This window comes from Acipenser ruthenus, chromosome 3 (genome assembly GCF_902713425.1).
Source record: "Acipenser ruthenus chromosome 3, fAciRut3.2 maternal haplotype, whole genome shotgun sequence".
Lineage (NCBI taxonomy): Eukaryota > Metazoa > Chordata > Actinopteri > Acipenseriformes > Acipenseridae > Acipenser > Acipenser ruthenus.
The window spans coordinates 61822940-61843744 of NC_081191.1; the positions used below are offsets into that span (position 1 = coordinate 61822940).

At 37.3% G+C, this 20805-nt stretch overlaps 1 long non-coding RNA gene across 1 annotated transcript; it reads left to right on the forward strand.

Annotated features, from left to right (window-relative positions):
- Window positions 1-10529: 10529 nt before the first annotated feature.
- Window positions 10530-13575, forward strand: LOC131721441 (uncharacterized). Its single transcript, XR_009319921.1, has 2 exons — window positions 10530-10663; window positions 11426-13575. It is a non-coding gene; the product is annotated as an uncharacterized LOC131721441 (long non-coding RNA).
- Window positions 13576-20805: the final 7230 nt, after the last annotated feature.

The following is a 20805-nucleotide window of genomic DNA, read 5'->3' on the forward strand; positions in this document are numbered from 1 at the left end:
TTACACTTATTTAATGGGTGAACAGGTTGACTTCAAATCTACATTTTTAAGATACTCTTCAATAGCAATGCAATGGTTCTGTTCTAAGGGGCAATGGTAGTACAAGGCCAACTGCAATGTACCAGTTGGTTTAATATCAAATGAATCAATAGACACTTGTATTGTATTTTGGTTCTAAATTCATTCTTTTGCCATCACTGGTAATGCTTTAGTCTCCTAATGGTTTACTGGGGTTTATCAAGGGTAATACAAATATGATATAGAGAATAATGCAAGGGGTAGTGTGTGATATGAGAATTTAATGCCCATCCAAGGGGTTGGATGTTACATAGCTACAAGCATCCCATCCCTAAAGTGGGCATTAAATTCACATTTATCACACACTACCCATGCAGTATTTTTTATAATCTCAATAATCTTTTTTTTTTTTTCCCCGGCTGAGAAGCGAGCGAGAGAAGACAGCAACTATGTGAGGTATGATTGGAATTCCTTTCAGTTTGACAGCTCGCGCTGGGGTTACACTCTGTTGCTGGTGTTAATGATCCCCTCTGGTTATTACGGGGAAATATCAACTGGATGATATCAACTTTTCATTTGAGTGGTATTCATAATAGAACACAAATAGCATATAGAGGAAAACAAAAACACTTATGCTCTAGAGGGTCCACATTTTCTGTTCCAAAACTAAGAAATGCAATCACAGCAGCATAAAGAATTATAAAACTTCATCAATCTTGATGAGAGAGTCACAAACACCTGCTGAAATTCTGAGTGAAACAGAATGTGTGACTAACAGCCATCCCTTGTGCGTCTATGATGATTCACATGATATAGCTAAAAACACTGTAATGTAACAGAATAATACACCCTTTTAACATTTAACATATTTTTTTTTCATTCTGAACAATTTGACCTTACCTGAGTTTCCATGCTGTCTTTCTGAATTAACTTGTTTTCCCATATCTGAGAGCCCCGCCTCCTGCAAGGCTATCTTATTCACACCGGAAAAAAGAACCAACCTGTTTTCTGGGAAGATTCCTGCAGATCTATGCAGCTAAAAAGTGGGTTGCTTCCTCGATTACACACTGCAGCCAAAAGTATTCAGGGACGTAGCTTGAGTTTAAAGAAGATCTATAGCTGTCTTACTCAAAGTGAGAATGAATAGGTGCATCTGACTTATATTGGGTATACCTTGAATGGGAAGAATGATGACACTATATTTGGAATAGCAACCCTAAATATAAACACAGCTTCTTTGGGGGAATATCAGAGTTACCTGAAGCTGTCACGTAATTCTAAACAGTACTGAAAGGTTTAAGAAGTTGTACAGGTTATAACTTATATAACTGTGATGCTGGCTCTTTAAATTTCTGCCTCATGTAAACTGCAGTATGTATTGTAAAAAATATTTTTAAAAACTTGTTGGGGTTGTTAATCAGCTGAGAATATTACCCAAACTCCATTTATGTAGTGTCCATCTCTACCACATTACAGTTTTTTCAGTTTCAACAAAACAGAGGGTAAAAATACTTTAGACAAAAGCACCTACAGTAGGGAATTCATGAGATTTAATGGAGGTGTGGGACCAGAGAGGATTTAAATGACCCATGCTCTAGCCTGGTAATTAAACATTTCCTCAGGTTGTTGCTGTGCCTGTGACTATTTGATGACTTGATCCCAATGAATGGCAGAATGGATTTCCTTGCACATTTTGTGATTAATAATCCTTTATAACATGATTTACATGCTAGTGGTTAAAAAAAATAGCAACATGCAAAGCTTAGCACAGGACTAAGGTTTTAGAAACATATTCCAATACATTTATAAATTACAATAAAAATGGAAACACTTTCTTTTTGATAAACAAAACAGTTCTGTTTTGGGAAATCAAATATGCATGGGTGTGCAAACTGGAGACTGAAAAAAAATGAAGCTATTGTTTCATCCGACAAAGCCAGCAGATTGGAAAAGAGTACAGATGGCTGTAGAAGATAAAAAAAAAAATTGTATGTACAGTATGTAATCTATTCTGTTTTTTTTATTTGGAAGTGCAGCATAAACACTTGCAGGCCTTAGAAATGCTTTTCAAAGTCAGCATTCAATTCCATTTTGTGAATGTTAAAATACAGACATTTAGAATTGGGTACCAAGTCCAAATGCACAATAAATACATCCATATTTAGTCTGTTTAGTCTGTTATATTATCTCCAGACTGGGAGACACCAAAACAAAAAATAGAAAAAGGTAGTTTCAAACCATGGTAAAGAGTTTCTGTTTTCTGTCAGTTTAGGTTAAATTTCCATATACCTTTAACCTTTAAGATTGTTTAAATGACAACATATTGGGAATGTTTGGAACAAATCAGAAAAGCCATCAAAAGAAGCCCTCCCATCACTGTTTATAAACTATCGCAATGTGTATTTGAGAAGACTGAGAAGAAATATTAAATATGAAACAGATGGCTTACACTGTACACTATGACTATATAAACACAGACTAACAACCTATATTGGACCTACATATTTTTGACAATGGCTAAATGTTTAACCAAAATTTGTTAAACTTATTAGCCTATGTTTAAACTCTAAACTATTAACACCCCTTTTTCAGTCAGTCATGAAATGTGACTGCTGGAATATACAAGGTTATAACATTACTCAGCCATGTTGTGTTGCTGCTGTGCAAAGAAACTTTCCTACCTGAAGTTCATCTCACCTTGTGTACCTATACAAATGTTGCATTAAGCAGTTACAACTGTCAGCAACTGTGATAACACAGAGTGTACAATTGCCTAAACTATGGAATCTGAAACAAAAACACATTGGAAATGTGAAAAAACGACAAGTTATCAAAAGTGCCCAGCCATTTAAAGTGGAGATATCAAAAACACAAGCCAAGTTAGAACAAACAATTGGGGCAACCTTGGCCAGCACCAAGCAAATAGGTACAACTGTAAAACCGATGGGGGCCAAGGTTGCCCCAATTGTTTTTACTAACTTGGGTTGTGTTTTTGATGCAAGTTCGATCTGCTTTTATTGTGCCTGAAAAACACAATAAACAATTAAGGCAAACTTGACCCCCACCGCTTTTACAGTTGTGCCTATTTGCTTTGTGCTGGGCAAGGTTGCCCCAATGGTTTGTTGAAACTTGGCTTGTGTTTTTGATATCTCCACTTTAAATGGCTGGGCACTTTCTTGCAGTTTTTTCACATTTCCAATGTGTTTTTGTTTCAGATACCACTTTTATCACTTAATGGATAATAACACACACACACACATTACGGGAATATGACATTGTTCAACCTATATTGAGGCAATGTATTGCCGTTTGGATAAGGTAAATGTAAATAGTACCCTAGTCTGTTGAAATAGTTAAGATGTGAATCTGTGTACCGTGGCGGTTATGTAGTTGGAGTGAAAGTATGACTAGTTAGGGTTCAAATCCTGCCTATTATATATGGATGAAGGCTATATTTGCATCCTGAGCCACTCGAAGAAAAAAAAGGCATAATACCACAGTAGTGACGTCAAAAAGTGATAATTCCTCTAGAGGAAAATATATTTGAACTTTGACCCATTCGAGACTCGAGACCATCACTTTCAATTCAAACAGAAAATGTCTCGTTTTCAATCACTCGACAACACCCACATAGCAAAAATGTTCATTAATGATCAACTAAATGAGAATATGTTTTAAAGAAAAAAAGATATAAAGCTGGTAAATTCATATCTCAGAGAAACTGGAGAGGAACAGAAAATTAAAACAAGGTAAAGGCAATCATCCAAATAAAGCTGAAGCACTAACGGATAACGACATTGAACATTTGTACAGCACTGAAGCACTATGTTTAAAAAAAAACCCACCTGTACTGCTGAACCTCTTCTTTAATATTAGCATCACAAGGGTCTCGTAATATATGACATCACAGAAACCCTAGATGGAAAGTAAGAATGCTTTCAAAAATAGACAAATCTAAATAAAATCCATATTTGGTGTGACCACCCTTTGCCTTCAAAACAGCATCAATTCTTCTAGGTACACTTGCACAAAGTCAGGGATTTTGTAGGCATATAGTCAGGTGTATGATTAAACAATTATACCAAACAGGTGCTAATGATCATCCATTCAATATGTAGGTTGAAACACAATCATTAACTGAAATATAAACAGCTGTGTAGGAGGAATAAAACTGGGTGAGGAACAGCCAAACTCAGCTAACAAGGTGAGGTTGCTGAAGACAATTTACTGTCAAAAGTCATACACCATGGCAAGACTGAGCACAGCAACAAGACACAAGGTAGTTATACTGCATCAGCAAGGTCTCACCCAGGCAGAAATTTCAAGGCAGACAGGGGTTTCGAGATGTGTTGTCCAAGCTCTTTTGAAGAAGCACAAAGAAACGGGCAATGTTGAGGACCGTAGACGCAGTGGTCGGCCAAGGAAACTTACTGCAGCAGATGAAAGACACATCATGCTTACTTCCCTTCGCAATCGGAAGATGTCCAGCAGTGCCATCAGCTCAGAATTGGCAGAAAACAGTGGGACCCTGGTACACCCATCTACTGTCTGGAGAAGTCTGGTCAGAAGTGGCCTTCATGGAAGACTTGTGGCCAAAAAGCCATACCTCCGACGTGAAAACAAGGCCAAGCGACTCAACTATGCACGAAAACACAGGAACTGGGGTGCAGAAAAATGGCAGCAGGTGCTCTGGACTGATGAGTCAAAATTTGAAATATTTGGCTGTAGCAGAAGGCAGTTTGTTCGCCGAAGGGCTGGAGAGCGGTACACAAATGAGTGTCTGCAGGCAACAGTGAAGCATGGTGGAGGTTCCTTGCAAGTTTGGGGCTGCCTTTCTGCAAATGGAGTTGGGGATTTGGTCAGAATTAATGGTCTCCTCAATGCTGAGAAGTACATGCAGATACTTATCCATTATGCAATACCATCAGGGAGGCATCTGATTGGCCACAAATTTATTCTGCAGCATGACAACGACCCCAAACATACAGCGAAAGTCATTAAGAACTATCTTCAGCGTAAAGAAGAACAAGGAGTCCTGGAAGTGATGGTATGGCCCCCACAGAGCCCTGATCTCAACATCATCGAGTCTGTCTGGGATTACATGAAGAGAGGGAAGCAACTGAGGCTGCCTAAATCCACAGAAGAACTGTGGTTAGTTCTCCAAGATGTTTGGGCCAACCTACCTGCCGAGTTCCTTCAAAAACTGTGTATCAAGAATTGATGCTGTTTTGAAGGCAAAGGGTGGTCACACCAAATATTGATTTGATGTAGATTTTTCTTCTGTTCACTCACTTTGCATTTTGTTAATTGATAAATATAAACTATTAAGATGTCTATTTTTGAAAGCATTCTTACTTTACAGCATTTTTTCACACCTGCCTAAAACTTTTGCACAGTACTGTGTATATATATATATATATATATATATATATATATATAATTATGTTTGCAAAAGTATGTATGTTCAATGAATGTGTCATTCATATCAACAATGTTAGTTGCACATAAATAAAACACATTTCATTAAGTTTGCAATATAAACCCTGTGCGGGAATTGAACCCAAGACATGCTTCTAATGCAGCTTGCAATGCAGACGCCCTCGCTTTCACACCACAAAGTTTGCCCTTCTATTTTACAACATTTGCAAGTAGTATAGCAGTAAAGTTACCATTTTTAACAAGTAATGACACAAGATTTTGTAAATAATGATTATGTATTATCCCAATTGTATTGAAAGCTTTCATCTGATTTTACAAACTATGATAATAAGCTTGATTCTTTCATTTAGTATATTGTAATGTTTTCATGTAGTGGTACTCAGGGAGACGGTGTTGAATTCCTGCAAGACAAGTCCTGCAACAAAGCAATTGTCCGGGTCATTACAATATATTTTTTTAATTTGAAAGTAAAAATATATGAAAGCATGACGACCTTTATGTACAATCTTCACTAATATACAATTGAACAAGAACTGTTGAGTATTTATTTTCGTTTCATACAGTATTAAATTGTGTTTATACCTGATATTGAAAAAGAAATAAATAAATATCAAGATAGATAAAGAAAGAAAGAAATGTCTATGTATTGATTTATGTATTCATTTATTTCTATATTTATTAATGTATTTATTTATGTTTTACTTTTACCAAATACAGATTGGCTATCCTTCAGCATAACTAATTCTGAGAAATTAATGTTCCTTTTTGTCCAGTGGGGACCACAAATAGCGTCACTTTCATCAACCAGTATCGAGAGGAAACCAACATTTTTCAGAGATCATGATAAGAATCTCAGAATGATGACGATAATGATGATGATGATGATGAATGACTCGAAAAATCTCTAAAATATGAGTGTCCTGAGAATTCTCAGCTGGCTTTCAAAATACTGCTTGTCTCAACTAACCATGTAGCACAAACAGCAATACAACCTGCTTGCAAACTGAAGGTTATAGTTTCAAATCCCACACATGCCAGACCTTTTTATATTTATATAAAAAAAGATATTTCTTGCAGGCAAATGTTCCATTTTAAAACAGAAATAAGTTGTTTAATATAAATGATATAGACGTCAAAGTAAATCCGTTCCCTAGTATATTTCGACAAAACTCCCTGTAGTCTGCAAAAATCTGCAAAAAAATGGGAGAAAAAGGAGAAGGACATTTTTACCTTACTTTGGTGACGTATTTCTCTTACTCTATGACAGGTATTGATTGACTTTTTTTCTACATTTCACCTAATAGTGTTTGGAACTACAAATTAAAAGTGAAATGGTACTTTTGGCTGATTTACTTTTGCTGTGCTAATACCCTGAAAACATGTAAACTATCCTTGCTGTATAGAGAGTCTGGCATTTCTCAGTGATAACGTTGCATGCGCAACTACCGTTCCTCTCAATAACCTGGTAAACAGGCATCAAAGAAATAGTATATTTTGGTATAAAATAAAAAAGCACTAGCTTGCAAAGCTTATATAAAAATTAGGGCTGTCAAGTGATTAAAAAAATTAATCACGATTAATCTTGCAATAAACTTTTTTAATCTTAGTTAATCTTGTTTTTAATCACACATTTAATTGATACAATTACTGCATCCATCTCATTCAATTTTTTTTTTATTACTGATGCTATTATTATTATTATTATTATTATTATTATTGTTGTTGTTGTTGTTGTTTTAAAGTTTTTGGACCTTCTTATCTTCAAGATCTGCTGACCCCATATGTCCCTGGTTGTTCCTTGAGATCGGAAAATGCTCATCTTCTGACAGTCCTGTGTTTGAACTCTGTCTGAGCCAAGGCATTTAGTTATAATGTCCCTTGTCTTTGGAACTTGCTCCCGATTCATACCAGGAATGCTAGCACAATTTAATCTTTTAAATCCTGTTTTAAAATGTGTTTGTTTGGGTCTGTTTATTTGTATAGCTGGATTATATATAGACACAGGCTTTTTTATATTTCTTTTGTAAAGCACCCTGGAATGCTTGCATGAAGACCGATATATAAGTGAAATTTCTATTTTATTATTATTATTATTATTATTATTATTATTATTATTATTATTATTATTATTATTATTATTATTATCCAAAAAACAACCCAGCATAAAAAATAAAAAATATGGATTCATATTGTTGCCCCTTCTTTATAGTTTTATATTTATTTACACAGAATTATACAGAAATACTCCAGCATTTGCTGTTAAATTGTTGGAACCAACTGCTAAATCACAATGGAGTCAGTGTATTATTCACCTTAATAGATTTCAAATGATACTGTATATTTTCTTATTAATTTCCTTTAAAAGGGTATCCTTTACTGATGTTTTTCTTTGCCTTTTTAAAAAAAAGTATTCTCTTTTATTACAATTGTCTAAATAAAACAAAGCATTCATTGTGTAATGGTTATATTCTCCTTAATTGCAAATACTATTCTATATTGGTTCTATTATCATACTTCGCTTGATTCATGGGCTTGAGCGATCCTTAATTTCTAAAAGTGTACTCTGTCGAAACTCCGTATATGTTGAATTCTTAAACGCTAAACAAGACCAAATGGAAATATCGCCAACCTCACCAACATTTCTTGCTGACAGACTCAATGCCTGCAAAAAGCATATCAAAGAAAGTCATTTGTTTTGTGGAATGTTTCAAATCAATTATAGGACAGCACAGTAAGCTCCTGACCTGTCTGTGGTATTTAAATAAAACCCTACTGTGGCAATGTGCCCCGCCCCTGTGTGCATATCATGTGTTGTATGTTGCGTGCGTGTGTTAATGTTGGTGTATAGTCATTGGTACACGGGATATAAACGGGTCTGTGTTTCACGTGTATTTAAAAAGTGTAGATTTGTATTTAGGCACGAGGAGGGCACAAATCACTTCACGTGCTGGTTAAATGTAATATGTGAGCACGGGGTTGCACGTAATGAATTCACGTGCTGGGATTCAAGTGAATAATTAATTAGTAATTGAATCCCAGCACAACAGTATATATAGAGACACGTAGCATTCACTCGGGGTTGGGTGTTCGGTGAGTGGAGAACGGGAGAAAGTAAAGTAAAGTAAAGTAAATTAAATTGATAGTTGTTTTCACTCACCGTGTTTGTTCGTTTGTCTGTTCACTGTTTAGTACGTTTTGTTTGTCTCTTTATTTTGGCGTAAGTGCCGTGTCCTGTGTTTTGTGTTCAAACCTTTTATTTTCTGTGCTGTTTATTAAATGCTGAGCGAAACCATTCGCTCAGCTCCACCAAACCACACCTCTCTGTCTGTTTATTTCCTGCTTCTGGTCTGACGCCACCCACTCCGGCCGTCTTTGTGACACTACATAGGCCAAACACAAAAATATTTTTTTCTTGCAACTTTTTATGATAACCTGTTTCAACATAATACTCTAAAATTAGAAAGAAATGTGTTCCCTATTTGTTTAAAGAAAACAATTAAACACTTGACAACCATTTAATGTATTACTTTTTTTGTTGGGAAAAACAACGAACAACGAACAAGCTCACTTATGTTTTTAGTAATGTCTTTCAGAACAGTGGGTATTTCACTTTCACATGTTCCTTGCCATCTCTTGCTCTGCATGCACAAATAAATAAATATTGCATTTACAGTTTTGACTCCTGATCATTTTATTACAGTGTTTTAATTGATTTCCATGGAGACAAATGCATTTGTAGTCAACTTAACTGAAGGGTTGTGTGATACTGTAATAATACAAAATGTTAAAATACAATACATTGACAGTGATGGAATGGTCGAGATGATAATTTAAAGTTCCAAACAGGCTCCATAAAACAACTCACAGTGACGGATATTAATTTATTTTCTTCAGGTTGAAGTGGAAAACTATTATCCCTTGAAGAAATGAGAGAGACCATAATGACTTGAGCTTTGGAAATTAAGCCTGAGCCAGATGCAGTCAGTTCTATCTGTACTGTATGTGTCAATTTACTTTTTTACTATTTTTGGTCATTACAGAGAGAAACTAAGGGCAGATAGGTTACTATGAAAGCAAGTCATTGTCCTTAATGCTGCAGCATGTTTGCAGTTTTCCCCAGTATAGTATAGGCTTATAGGATGGTGAACGTCTGTGTATGAGGGGAATATTGAGTACAAGTGAAGAGACCAAGGCTAAAAGCAGAGGTCTACTTACATGCTATAAGTGCCGATATAACCCATACACCTAAGCTTGTAGTCATTTCACTCCATTATATGATGCTTTATTTAGTCCATTGTCATTTTAATTGAAAAGCTGATGTTAAGCGGCTGAGGTAGGTGTCACCATTTTGAATTGGATTTGCAGTTGATTGTAATTACGAGAGGTGCCTGAGGTATGATTTTTTTTTAAAGCAGGTGATGTCAACCATACCTGTATGGAGATTACAGCACAGTAAAAATCAATATGGTACAGGTGATGAATTGGGTGTCTCTGTGATGTGTTGCGGAATATAGCAAGGAAAGCATGCGTTCTGATGGGCTGAAAGATCCTTAGCAGTCTATAATATACATTAACCATACATCTCTGTTATTTACCTTGCTTGACTCTGCATTACTACACTTTGCAACACATAATATACTGCAGTAAAATGTTCTACAATTAGGTCATTAAAATATCATATAGTATGGAGTACATTTTGCCCATGCATGTCATTTTGTATTATACCATACACTGTACAGGGAGTCACATAAGGTTATAGCGTTTGTGTACCAAGGTTGTATTTGTCACAAGTGACGTTTTATTAATTATTATTATTTTGTGCACTGAAATGATTTATTATTGTGTTTCCCATTTACGATGTACCCTTACCTGATTTGTTTTTCTTTTGTATTTGCTTTTTGTTGTTGCACTTTGGAATCTGCCCATTTAAATCACTGTTTATTTTTGTGTGCACACTATTTTACCATCTGCATGAGCACTTTCCCTACATTAGTAGGAAGTCCCGCCCCACACCCAGTCCAGCAATTGAGAGTATCCAGGGGGATATAAAAGAGGAAGGACAGGAAGGAGGAAGTAAGTGGTGTAGGGAAGCAGTCTGGTTGTGGCTGATGAAGGAAAACTGGTTGCTGGAATCATTAAACAGACGGAAGAAAAGGAAGAAGGAAGAGAGTCTTGGCTACCCTGAAAGAAGGATTCTGGCTGTAGGGTAATTAACGGATTTGGCTTCCTTTGTTTTGCTGTTTTGGGATTTTTGTTGTTTCAGGACTGTGCTACAATTTTTCTGTTTATTTCTTGGATTTTCTTTTTTTGTTTATGTACCGCACCAACTTTTTGTGACGGCTTTTCATATCCTGTCATATTGGGCTGTTTTTTTTTAAAGCTACCAGACACTGCGAAACTCATTGGGATTTAGAAAGACGTTTTTTTTGTTTTTTTTTGGAGCTTTATACATCTTTTTATTTTTTTCTGGTCGTGCTTGTGTTTGGCTGGGCTACATTGCAGGGGCTGTCCAGATTTGAGCAGACGGTGCCAGGAGTTCTGTGACCGGTGAAGAAGGGAAGTGACGTTCATTATTATTTGCTAATTTTTTGGAGACTTTGATATAGTACAATCTGTTTATCCATAACTTCTAGTTATCCACCCTCAGTCGGCTCTGTGTTCTGTCAGGGTACACCTGAAGCCCACCAGGGTGATACTTACTGGTTCCACGTCGGAGATCGGGGTCCAGGGGTCCATTCCAGGGTGGTACTTATCTGTCCACCATTGGGGGTCGAAGCCCAGTGGTCCAGTCCAGGGTGCAACAGTCGAGTTCCAGAACCAGAGAGAGAGAGAGAGGGATATATGCGAGAGTCAGAGATAAACTAAGGGGAAGTAACCAGCTGGAACACAGGAGTGTATGAGAAAGCTTTACTTACCGTTGTACACGTTTCTGACGGTCTCCTTCTTTGCCCCCCCTTCCCCCTCTCAGGTTTCCCGGGATCACCATCTTCATTTTCCTCAGTGGGTCGGCATATCGTTGCAGTGAGGTCCATTGGCGGTTCAGTACGTGGGACAGTGGGCGTTGGGACGAATGGGCAGCTGAGCGGTTTGGGAACTAACTTTAATCGGACTTCCAATACTTTTGTGTGGCAGCTAAGCACGAACATTATTTATATATATATATATATTTTTAGAGACTTTTACCAACAGGAGGGGATTACCTCAGTTTGTATTTTTTTTTAAGGTTCTCCCTCATTTATAACTGTTTCTATTTGTATGTGGTTTTTAAAGAGCATTTTTTTCCCCTGTTGAGAAACAATAAAAATTTGTTTTAACCTACCTGGGTTTCCCATAGTGTGTGTGTGTGTGTGTGTTGGACCCCCGGGGATCAAAATAACCTGTTCCGGGAAGGCTATTACTACTCGATCATCAAGGTCCTTGCCCTTTTCGAACTCAAGGTGGCGTAGTTGGTATTATTCAAATTATTTATTTACTTTTGGTTACCCCTGGTCACCCCACCCGTGACATAGTTTTGATACAGCAACACCACACTGTCCCTCCTTTAAAGAACCAGTTGTACTGCAAAGGAGATTATCTTAAGCTGAAACAAAGAATTATTTTAGACCTGCAGAGAACGTCCACTCTCCAACTTTCCTTACAGGGGAGAGTATCAACAATTAAAATGAACATTCTTACCCTGCATACATTTTCAGTTTTTTATTACACTCATGGATAACTCCTAGCCCTGCACCACAACAGATTTGGATGGGTATGTTTAGGGATACTGTCCAATTAGAACACTCCACAGCTCGTATAAATCAAGCCCGTGCTGCAACACTTCAGGCTTGGAGTCTCTACCACTCTCGCCAATCTCTTAATGGCATAATCATCCTCTCTCTATTCATTACTAAATCCTTGTCCTTCCTTTTTCTGAGCCCTTATTTACCTGAAAGCTCTGGTGTATTGAAGTATATATAGTTCTATTTCTGATTTTGTTTCTCTGTGTGTTTGTGATTTTGTGTTTGTTATATGCTTTTTAAAAAAAATAAAAACAATTGAACAAAAAAAAAAAGAACCATTTGTCCAGAATTGACCTAAGCTAGACAGGTCACGCTATACCAGCGGTCCTCGTTAAAAATATGTGGAGGGCCACATTAGTATCAACATAATCTTTGGGGCCCACATGTCAATATTTTAATCAATCGTTTCTCACAAATGTGTTGTCTCACAGATGCTGCTTAGTGGTTTTCTAAAAATTGTAACAACACTTTTCTATTACAAACGATCTTAGCCAAAACAGTTTCTTCAGCATTATGAAGGCCACAAATGCTTCAGATTTGTATATTGTTTAAAGTCACAAACTACAGGGACTTGCAAATTAGACATAATAAAAAGTGTACAGTTTACCTGGAAAAAGCAGAGAAGGGAAACTTGCCTTTGTTATTAGGGCCACTGATGTATATTCTAAGAGAAGAAATTTTAACCCAATAGCCAACAACAATATCATGGGCATAAACAGAAGAGTTTGTTGAATCATTCAAAAATTGGTAGAAAAACAAACATGAGCTATGCAGAATCAAGCAACAATTCCCAATATTATGTCTTTCAGAAGGAAAATGTTTTACTGTACAATTATATTTCTGTGAGATGTGGCAGGCATTGGGTGGTGGGGGAGTTGCTTTGTACAAAGGGATCATCAATAAAGGACTAGCTCTGTTTTCTACTTGTATGAAATGTGTCAAGCAACAGTTCTGAACATTTAAAGAGGCAATTCCTTTAAATCAGATATTTGTTGACAAGTAAAGACATGTTCACTTTACTGTAATTAAACATGGCACCAAATAAGTGGTTCATTCATTTTGCAGAGGGGGGAGATAAATGTCAAAAATGGTTTCAGAAGATTATGTTTAATATTGGGGGGGGGAGGGAAACAGAAGGTAGCAGTACCATATGAAGCAATAAAACCACCACCTTGTGTTTAAAATAGTTTGTTTTCTTGGTATCCTGTAATTTGTCATGCATCTTGTAGTTTAGTGATTTCATCTTTTTGTGTAGGGTTTAGATAAATAAGGCCATGCCTTTTGTGTATCTTTGTACTGTGTGATTTATGATAAATCAATAAAGGTCTGTTTCTGTGTATTTTGTGTTTGCTTAGTATCCAGGGGTCGGCAACATGTCTGTACATGGACATCAGTGTACACCGCCTCAGCCACTGACTCATTGTGTGACCCTGAGCAAGTCACTTAACCTCCTTGTGCTCCGCCTTTCGGGTGAGACGTATTTGTAAGTTACTCTGCAGCTGATGCATAGTTCACACACCCTAGTCTCTGTAAGTCGCCTTGGATAAAGGCATCTGCTAAATAAACAAATAATAAGAAGAAGAAGAAGAAGAAGAAGAAGAAGAACAATTTTGAGGTCCATGGCAATTTATTCGGCTCTGTTGAAAAAAAGATTTATCTATGTACATATTGCAATTGTGATGCGAACAGGCCAGATTTGACCTCTGCTTCTCCCCATAAACTGACAGTGACGCCAATATTACAGTAACTATGGTTACTGTAGAATCTTGATGACACTGAATCATAGAAGCCTTGTTATCCAATCAGACAAAGAGTTATCTAAGTTCACGTTGTGCACGTTTTTTTCTTACTAGGGAAAAAACATGGCATCGAATTCGAAATAAGATTGTTCAACCCAGCTTGGGAAAGAGAATATTTCATTTTTGAAAGACCCACAGATTGTTTTATGGAGTGCGCAAGATGTGGCCAAGTAATGAAACAGCTCAAGTCAACTGTAGCTTGCAACGAGTGTAGAGAAGGACAGATTCATCAAGGAGGCAAAAGCCAAAAGAGGAAGTCAGGTAAAGTCAATGAACGACTTTCTTAACCGGGATCTCAAAGATGCACAGAATGATCTTTGCCTTGCCTACAGTTTAGCAAAAGCCAAACTGCCATTTACAGCAGGTGTCGTCTTCAAAGAAATCGCTGAAAAAATTTACCCAAACTGCTCCTTTTCAAAGACAGCACTGCAGTGCAAAAACTGTGGCAAGAAACAGCAAGGATGTAGGAGGCTACCTTTACAGTGAAACAGTTCAAGCAGCAGTAGATCCTCCGTTTGTAAACTTAATGTGCGACGAGAACACTGACCACAGTGACAAGAGTCAAATAATAATTTACCATTGTTTTGTGAATGTTGACACAGGTGAAAGTTTTTTAGCTTAATTGAAATAACTGAGCGTTGTAATGCACAAAATCTGAGTGCAGCCATCATTGGTTGTTTGGAAAATGACCAAAACAAGTACCCTGTAGAGAATATTGTGGGATTTACATCGGGCGGGGCATCTGTAATGCTAGCCCAACATAAAAGTGTTTCAAGGCAATTGAAAGATTGCTATGGTGATTTATTCGTCCAGCACTGTATGACCCATCACCAAGCCTTAATAGCTAAAGACGCTGAATTAGTTATACCTGACTTTGTGGAAGACACGATCAAAGCGACACTAAGACATTTCAGTGGGGCTGCAAGAAAAAAGGAGTTTAGACAGATCTATGAGCTGAATGAAGAGGAATACTCAAACCTGGTTAGCTACAACAAAGAAATTGCTTGTTAAATTTGGCTGCCTGCGTTGAGAGGTTCGAGCTACTGCGGGATTTTCTAGTGCAATACTATGACATAGAGGCATTTGGGAATGGGTCGCCAAATTAAAGAACAAGTTGCCAGAATATTCATGACATGCTACAATTTCCTAAATTAATTCTGTATCTCACTTTCTTGAATTGGGTTTTGCCACTTCTCGCATCAATTAATTTGGCACTGCAGAAAGAGAACTCTGATCTGTACAACGCATACTGCTCTCTGGAGAAGAACTGCAAGGTCATTTTGAAGCTGTTTAAACAGCCTTCAAATGAGGATTATAGGCTGGAATCTATCGTATCTCCAAGCGACCTGTCTATCCCGTGCCAAGGTCACAGAGATGCTGAGGGAGTGTGAGGAGCAGCACTACTTGCCAGAAACGGAGATTGCTCAGGTAAAAGCAACGTTCATCGAATACACAAAGAAACTTTAAAAGGCATTCAAAGCCAGGTTTCCTGAAAAAGATCTGGTGAAAAGCATGCTTTACTTGGACCCCTGCAACCAAAAGCCACCAGTATCAGAAATTCAAAAAGATTGCAAGATTTACAAAGCACATTGATTGAAAGTTGAAATGCAATATACACCGTCAAGACACTTTTCAGCTGCGGCAGTGATGTTACCAAATTGTGGTATCTTTTGTTTGAGTCAAGTGAGGATGAATACAGTGAACTGGCAAGGCTGTCACTTCTTTCACTGACACTGAACCCTGACACATGTTGCTGCGAACGAGGCTTCAGCCACATGAACGCAATGAAAACATCCACAAGGAATCGCCTTGAGAACTGTCGGGTTGGTGTCTGTCTATTATTATTATTATTATTTATTTCTTAGCAGACGCCCTTATCCAGGGCGACTTACAACTGTTACAAGATATCACATTAAACATTATTTCAGATTATACAGATATTACATTATTTTTACATACAATTACCCATTTATACAGTTGGGTTTTTACTGGAGCAATTTTTAGGCAAAGTACCTTGCTCAAGGGTACAACAGCAGTGTCCCCTACTGGGGATTGAACCTACAACCCTCCGGTCAAGAGTCCAGAGCCCTAACTGCTGTCTATGTATTGCAACTGCAACAACAACTTCAATGTAGCTGCGGCGGCAAGGTACATTCGAAAACACTAAAGTGAGTTGAATGTATTATTATTATTATTATTATTATTATTATTATTATTATTATTATTATTATTATTATTAGCTAGCTAATACACTTGTGCTGCTCTCCACTGATGTTTGTATGCTTAGCTCCTTTATTTATAGGGGAAAATGTGTTTTAAATCGGACTGTGTTCTGATGGCATCCCCCCCCCCTCCCCCCCCATGTCCGTCACTGAGTCCAGTAATTTTGTCAGATGTCCATCACACAACATGGTGGTGCCAACCCCTGTTAGTATCAGGTGATTTGTTTTTGTGTCCTGCCATTTCTCATTGTGTCACTTTTTAAATTACACTTGTACCATGTACAATTTGATTTTGCTTGCAAGTTTGTTTTTTTGTTTTTTTTGTTTGTTTTTTTTGCTGTGACTTTTTCGGTTCAAGGCAACATGAAACCCTGTACAGTAAAAGTTGGATAAGAAGCACATCTCCACCATCTAGTGGACTAAACAAAAACTACATTTATTATAATTTTAAGTAAGGGATAAATAAGTCATTGAATAGAATTGATACTTTATGGGCAGTCAAGACTGCATTGATTTGACAACATAAGTTTGCTGTTAAGTGACTTCCTTTTTAATCACCCCAGTGAGTTCTATAGTCATGGATACGAGAGCATCTGCCAAACAAGCATCAGCCTTCAAAGTCTGTCAAGGGACATTACAGACCAAATCTTCAAAAATGCAGCTACATTCTATTTAACTTTCCCAATCCTTCCAAAAGTAAAAGAAACTATTTACAAACTACTTAGTGGTGTTTATCCATCATGTGAACGACTCCTTAGAAGATTTAGTATTGTTTGCAACCTTTGTCTTTTTTTTCTAAAAATAATGTTTTAGATGCTGACCATCTATTTTACTATTGCTCATACACAAGATCGCTGGTATACACACATGGCTGTTTTTAAAAATCCCAAACCTGTCAGCTTTATCCTATGTTGTCGTAGTGTGGTACTTCAACTCTGGTGAAAACAAGACCATTATAATAACGGTTAATGTTATTATTTTATTATCTAAGTTCTTTATACCTAAGAGTAGGGTGCTTACCTCAGTATCGTCAGATATAACCTTTTAAAACAAATGGGGCTTTATATTACAGCTATAAAAAATGTTAAAGCAACATTAGCTAAGAAAGTTTATGATCTGTTAAATACATGTTTACTTTTATAAGGCGGATCTTTACATACATTGAAACGATTTTGTGTATGTAGATATATGTGTATGCTTATATGGATTTTTTACACATGCATGGTTATATAGATATATCTGTTATTTTTATGTTTTCCTTTTAATATAATAAGTCTTTCTTCTTGTAAATACAATTTATTTATTTTTATTCTGCCCCTGGTACTTTTTATTATGTTAACAATTGTATTCTCCATCTTGTTTCACGGAAATTAACATGTACATTGTAAAATTGCATATTTAATAATAATAAGAAAAAGAAGAAGAAAAAATGTAATCTTTAAAAAAAAAATGATAACTTTTTATCAATGTACTTGCTCCTGTACTTGCTTTAACTTCCGAAAAATTACAGGTCTGTGTGGCAGAGCGAGAGCTCTGCCCATGTATATTTATTGGTGTTTGGTGGTGGTTGGCAGGGATGGGGTTAATTCCTCCCTGCCAAAAACATGTGAGAATGTGGCTGGAGCCTTAATTAGATAATCGCTAATTATTGATTAATTAAGCTCCAGCCACATCTCATTAAAGGAGAGTCCAGGGCCCCATTTGTTTAAACCTTTATTTTTCCCCTTGTGCCTTTTTGTTTGTACTTTTGTGTTATTTTTGTTTATTAAAGTGCGCTTTAGCGCTCGTACCATAGTTTCCTGGCTTCTGAGTCTCTGTCTTGCCGCTACCCTGTCACAGTCCATTTTTTTCTGAAAGGAAAAAACATCATCAATATTATGAGACTATCAAGAAGTTAAATTACGACAACGAAGTTGCAAAAATTTGGGGACAGAGACAAACACAACCACAGCAGGGGCAAGTGCATGGCAAGTACACTGCACATGTACAGAAGGGCATGTCTGTGTTGATTGCACATTTTGAGCAGCTATAGGTTTCAATCTTTTGAACAGCTGAACAATCCACGTTTTGAACAGATTAAGTTCTGTCCTTTGAAGAGTAAGTTCCATCCTTTGAGCTTTTGATCATGTTAGTAAACCACCTTTTTAATGTAGTCCTGTTGTGCATGATTATACTGAAAAACAAAAATAAAGTTACAGACTGGTGAAGAAAACCAGCTGTTGCAAGACTGGAAATGGAAATTACCGTTGAATAGCCAATAGATTTGAAATCAGGCACAAAATAAAAGACGGTTAAACAGAACACAAACAGTCAAACAAACACATGTAATTCTGTACTGCTTCACAGAATGTTGTAAGCTTCCCCCCCCCCCCCCCCCCCTTTGGTTGTGAACATAATAAAAAATATTCCTCTGCAACCACTAGGTGGTACCCTTAAATGTATTCAAAAATGTTTTGCAGCCCAATGCAACTCTAACAAATGTCTTGTTCATGCCAGGGAGTATAAACATTACCATTTATAGAAGCTTGTTTTGCTAATAAATCTACTGTCATGTAGAAAAAGAAAAAGAAAAAGAAAAGTTCATGTTTCTCAATAGCACACACACAGAAATAGAAGTATCTATTATAGAAATAGCGTAATAAGCACATGAGCATGGGAGAAAAAGAGAGTGTGTGCGTGTGTGGGTGTGTAAGATAGAGACAGAAGCGCTGGTGTCAATGGCAGTTCTAACAATCGGTCAGCTCCACTCATTCCGCCCTAATCGGAGTACTTTAATAGGGAAACTGTCGCTCCTTATGCTGCATGGTAGAGAAGGAGATTGTACTGCCAGTGAAACACTACCATAAGGCCTTCCAGCGTAATAGTTTTAGAAGCAGAAGCAATAGGAGGTGGATCAGAATGTACAATAGTTAACTAACCACATGCTAGACTGGCATTTTAGACTAGCCTTGACTACAGGTCTACCATAACTGTCTCTTTGTATTTCTGCCACCTTACCAGAGGCCTGACCCCTTCATTGTGAACTCGTAGTGTCTTTCTTCAAACACTTCAGTTCCTCTTTCAGGTCCTGATATGACACTTTTGGTTTGGGACAGTGATGGAAACTGTGTCCTTGTTTATCACAATTAAAGCATACATATGGTCCTCTCTGTTGCGCATTAGGATTGTAAGGTGGGGTTCTTTCACCCTTAGCCTGCCTTACTTCTTGTGGTACATGATGCTGTTTGTCTCTCCCTTCATTTTTCCATGTCACTCTCTTTTCTGTAGCTGCCGCTACAGGGTGATGCATTCCATTAGCTGCATAGAAACATCACATTTTATTCATGAGATCATCATACTGTGTGGTTGCCGAATACATGGATAGGGCTTGTCGCAATTTGTGCCCTGAGTTTTGAATTAAGAGCTACTTATATGCCTGCCTGGTGGTTGTGATCTGCTGCCTGAATACTGCTATAGTTTTGAAAAGTTTCCCACAGTCTAGAAGCATAGGCAGCTGGATGCTCCCCTTTTTCTCTTACTATTGGTTGTATTTTTGCCCAGTCTGTGGCGGGTGTTCCGAGAAGGGTGGTAAAACCATCCCTTCTTTGGGCTCGAGTTGCATTTTTATTCATAATATTAGCTTAAAGTTCTCAGTTTGCTTTCCTTTTCGTTAATGTAGAAATGTTAGAAAGCATGAAAGAATATGAAATCGAGTTTAAAACATGAGAAACAGGTCTTGTAGAGGCTCTGTTAAATCAGCAGGTTTCACTAGAAAACTAAACACAGCTGCGACAAGAAATCGCCCACACAGTTCAAGGGAAGAAACCGGATGGACAAAGCCTGGACGTTCAGCCAAAGGATCTTGACTTGTAACCACAGTCGCACAAACAAGACTAAAATAGGGCAGGGAAATAAAATGTCTGTGTTGTATCATACGAAGAGAAGCTTGTAAGCACTGTAGAAAAAAAAAACTTGCAGATTAGCAGAAAAGCAAAATAACCAGCACAAATTAAAGATAACGCAACCCACAAGGGAAACAGATGGGTATGCAGATAAAAGCCCTTAACTCCTGTTATATATAAATTTGCAGCCCCCATGGGAGTGGTTCAGGGCTAGGATAAGAAACTGGTTAGAAACCAGTACTTGGTACAAGGCAAGTTTAGTTTAGGGTGTTAGAGTCCAGTGAGAGCAGAATAACAATGAACAAGGGGTGTGGGATAATAAGATGCTGTCTTACACTCTGTATAAGCTATCGTTAGAATACTCAGGTCAAGTGCTTTTGAGGAGTTCTCCTGCATAATGTAATAAAAACGGCAACCGTATCAAAAGGACTTCAAGTTTCTTTATTTTACCATCTGTTTTTACTCACATTACTTTTCAACATCAGTTTTGAAGCCTTTATCAACTTCAAAATCTTGATCAACTTCACAGCCTATTACTGTTTCACTGCCTGTGTTATTTCACTTAATTGTGTTGTGGTCAAAGCATGTTCCTCACTTCAAAGCATAGCAGTCATGGGGATGAAGGTTGGTTATGGAAAGACTATTTCACTCTCCAGGTGAATGATCA